The following is a 4,355-nucleotide window of genomic DNA, read 5'->3' as shown; positions in this document are numbered from 1 at the left end:
GTGTTTTTTTAAGTTTTGCGTATTCTTTGCTTGAGTGTCCAGTTCTTCAATGTTCTTGTCCAGTCTTCATATTCTGTTTTCCAGTTGATTCAGTCTGTCTGCTGTTGAGGCTTCTTCCTATTGTTTCAAATGAGCTTGTAGAATTTGTCAATTCCATCTTTGTTTCAGCTTGATTTTCTTCAATATTTCTATTTTGTGAATTCATTTTTCAAATCCTGAACTGTTTTTGTCATTGAATTATGTGTTCTTTCTTTAAAAATTTTGAATTCTTTGATCATGTTTATGATTGTCCTTTTATGTTTTTTTTTTTTTTTTTGGCTCCCCTGGTTAGTTTCAGTGTAGAACACTTATACATGACTGGTGGATTTGATGTGAACCTATTAACTTGGTTTTGCATATTGTTTGTGTTTTTGCATTGATATCTGAACATATGAACTTCTTTTGTTGGTTTGGTGTCTGATATGAAATTCTAGTCTTCCTTTGTTGAGTTGAAGTTTGATCCCTTTTATTTTATTGTTGAGGTAGCTTGGTTGGTTTCTGATTAGGTATAAATAGTTGGTCTTTGCTTCAGGGTCTCAATTATTTTTTTTAATTGGAGAGATGGGATGGTTCCAGGTATGCTAATTAGGACCTCTCCATCATGATGAAAGGACGTATTCCCAAGACTGGAATATGGGGACTAATGGGTGGGTTTTGATTAGCTAGTTAGGGTAGATGTGAACCCTAAAGTGGTGGGAATATAGTTGACCCCAAAGCAGGGATACAGGGATTAAATGGGCAGGATCTGACTAACTAACCAACCTAGAGAAGAGCTCTCAGACAGAGCCTCATAGAAGCTTGATAACAAGCCACTCATTGAAAGTAAGATGTTTATATGATACTAGAACATAAGAGCTTGCACAAGATTCCTTAAGTAAACTTAAATAACCAGTGTATTATGCACCATGCCATCATTAAGACAAACCTCTATTGTCTTTGTCCAGTGTTGTCCCACAAGTGATCAGAAAACTTTAACTAAGTTTAAATACAAGACTTACTTAACTAGGTAAAACTAGTTTTGAATTCTTTTCATTATATGACAAAATGTTAATATCTGATATAGTGGTGTAAAATATGAATTATAATATCAGAATCAGGAGCACATTCCTTTTCGACAGTTTTGGCTGAAAAATACATATTTTTTATAACTTCAAGAAATAAAATACGCTTTTACTTCTAAAAAATTGTTTTATTTTTAATTATTTGTGTGCATGTCTGTGTGGGAGTGTGCGTATATCACTGTAGATGCTACAGAGGCCAGAAGGGCTTGTCATATTCCCTAGCAGCTGCAGTTACAGTTGTGAGCCTCAGGACATGGATGCTAGGAATGAAGTCAGATCCTCTGCAATAGTATTATGGATTCTTAACTACTGAGTCATCTCTCCAGCCCTCCTCTCTTACCTTTCAGCACCAAGGAAGCTATATTTTGAATAAGTGCATTTTATACTTCTAGTTGGCTAAACATTTGTTTTTTGTTTTCATTATTTAACCTTCATTATAATTTATGGGTTTGGGGGAGGTTTTTTGGTTTGTTTGTTAGTCTTTGCTGTTGTTTTTTGTTTGTGTTTTTGTGTTTTTCACTGCTGCAGGGCTAGGCTTCTCTGCTCTTTAGTAGGGGCCCAGCCCTTTGCAGACTGTCTGAGAGTGCCTGAATCCAGTCTCTGTGTGGTAGTGTGCTTCCCAAATTGTTCTGTGCCCATTCTCCTACATTGGGACCAATATAACCCCTCCCAAATATGTTTTTGTTCATTATTACTGATTATATAATTATAAAACAAACTCCAAATCTCCATAAAGTGAGTAAGGTAAAAGCCCTTACAGGGACTCACAAACTTCAGTTGTCACCAGGCTTGATTTAAAAAAAAAATCATTGGTTTTGATACAAATTATCTGGAAACCAACATGGTTACAATTGAATTTGCATTTTACAGTGACAAGGCTATGGTGTGCCCACTCCTCACAAGGACCAGAACTTCACAGCTCATTTCCAATCACACATTTTTGCTGCTGAAGCCAGTTTCTTCTTAATGACTCCAGCTGCTTGACAGAAAACAAGCTGCCCCAAGCAACTGATAGAGATTGGCAGCGATGCTCTGAGAGTCATTCTTACACATCTCCACAAAATCATCTTCAACTGCCTTCCTTATGTCAGCAGATATATTATGATAGTGAATCTCAACAGAGTTAGGTAGATGCTGAACTTATTCAGCACAGAGGGCAGCATGGCAGGAAGGCTGTTCATGTACTCCTTCATATTGGATGGCATCAGCTGGGATTGTAAGTGGATCTAGCAGTCTAACAAGAGGAGTGACCCCCTCTCTGAAGTGATAAGCATGTTGATATTGCATAGGAACTTCACTGGTGTTAACTGAAGTCATAATTCACCTTCTTCCATGTTACCAGGTTGCTTAGGAAGGCCACATTATAAAAACCTGTGGTGCACTGTTGCCCTTACTCTAGAAGGGTCTCATCGATGACCAGGGAAGTAGTGTTGAGCAGTTGGAGGAGTTAGGTCACCAAGCAATTGGCTGTATACTATTTATGGTAAATGAAATTCAACTTTTCTTTTTTCTATAGTCATCTGTAGAAAAAAAGATGATGGAACAAGGAATTGAATGATTTGACATAAGTGTTCTGTGAAGGTGTTATTCTGTAGGCAACCACTCAGGTTAACTGTAAGTTTTCTTAGTGGAAGAACATCTCTTGTATATACTGTAGAGATGAGATGTAATACCAGGTACTCACCAGTCAAACTATCTCTCAAGGGTGCATGAGTGAGGAACCCAAGCAGCTCTGCTTTGACTGGAGATAACTCTGACATGAAACACCACACAAACACATAGGTTCTGCTCTCCTCTTTGTTAAGGGAAGGAGATAATGAATTGATTTGCTTCAACTTCTGGGCTAGAATTACCTGGATTCTAGGCACTAATGAAGCCGGAGGACTGTGCACCCTCAGTTCCTCCACTGTATCTGTGCACTCCTGGGGTTCTGCAGTGCGAGGTGTCCCTTTCATTGTTATTGAGTATACTGAGGGTGGGGTCCACTGACAGAGCACCGTACATCTCTAGAACATCATTCATATTGAACCACTTCTAGTCTTTATACACCTTCATGAGGCAGAAAGGGCCCTTCTGTCCTGGTAGTGGAAACTTCAGATACAAACCGGAAGAGAGGTTTAAGGAGTTCAGTTGTCGCCCACGGAAGCTGCGGTTTCTACATGTTTTGGCTCTGTGCACCACTGAAGATCACCGCGATCACTGACGCTCCCTGATTGTCTGGCACCTGCGTGTTGGTCTTTCTATTGGTCTGAAGGTCCATAGCGTCACCATCTTCATAACTCCTCTTGTGCCGACTGTGTAGGAAGTTGAGAGACTGACTGGAGCTTGGTTTGCATTGACAGAGGCTTCTTTCACCCAGGAATACTCCCCAGGCACTGGAACACAGTGGAAACTTTTACTTTCCGAAGTGGTAGATCCTGGAGCATTTAAATCAAGTTCTCGTTGAGGTTCACAGCCTGCCACATCTCTATATTTTCCAAAATGAGGTAAACCTTTCGTGTTTTGGTTAACTGTTTCTTTTATTCCCATGTGAAATTTAGGATCAAGCATATCCTGAATCATGCATCAAGACTTGACAAAACCATTGGTTTTAAATAATGACTTCTGCCATTCATAATCATTAAATGATGATCAATGCCATTCAATGACAGCACCCATTTAGGAGCATTATTTTCTGTCAGCTTTTCCTTGAAGTATTCCATAACTTTCTTCTCCCAGTCAGTATTAACTTCATTTTGAGCAAAGAAACCCTGCATGATCCAGAGCAAGTGGTGGCTGTGCCCATCCTCCCTACAGGGCATGTTGCCAAGGGCCGGGGCTGTGCCTGGCTTCTCCTCTGTGGCTTTGGCCATTCCTTGTCCCCACCTTCTCATCCCTGGAGTATCAAGAGCCATGGGGCTCCTTGCACCTCAGAGGCAGGCGGTTGGGCTCTGGTTTCCTAGGAGCTGCTGGTTATAGACTGGAGCACATGCTGCCCCAGCCTCCACATTGCACAGTGGCAGGAAACTGCCTGCAACCTGGGTGGAGCTCTGAACATTTTTATTATGAGAATAAATTTATAAATGTTTTCAATTCCCCTTACCGGATATCTTAAAATAATTATGATTCTTTATTTCCCTATTTAGGTTGGAGTTACATTAATTTCAAAATGAAATCAACCTTGAAACCATAGCCCGGTCGTGGTATACCCTAACTATTTATAGATTACAGTACTAAATTTGCCAAACTATGTCTAAACTGGGTTTCAGATCTGTA

At 39.9% G+C, this 4,355-nt stretch overlaps 1 pseudogene; it reads right to left on the bottom strand.

Moving 5' to 3' along the window:
• Nucleotides 1-2,013: 2,013 nt before the first annotated feature.
• LOC103738017 lies at nucleotides 2,014-3,901 on the bottom strand (annotated as a pseudogene).
• Between the last annotated feature and the right edge of the window lie 454 nt (nucleotides 3,902-4,355).

Source organism: Nannospalax galili, unplaced genomic scaffold, assembly GCF_000622305.1.
Source record: "Nannospalax galili isolate Female #2095 unplaced genomic scaffold, S.galili_v1.0 scaffold96, whole genome shotgun sequence".
NCBI classification, from domain to species: domain Eukaryota; kingdom Metazoa; phylum Chordata; class Mammalia; order Rodentia; family Spalacidae; genus Nannospalax; species Nannospalax galili.
Note: the sequence above shows the minus strand (reverse complement) of the source record. Positions and strands in the feature narration are given on the sequence as shown.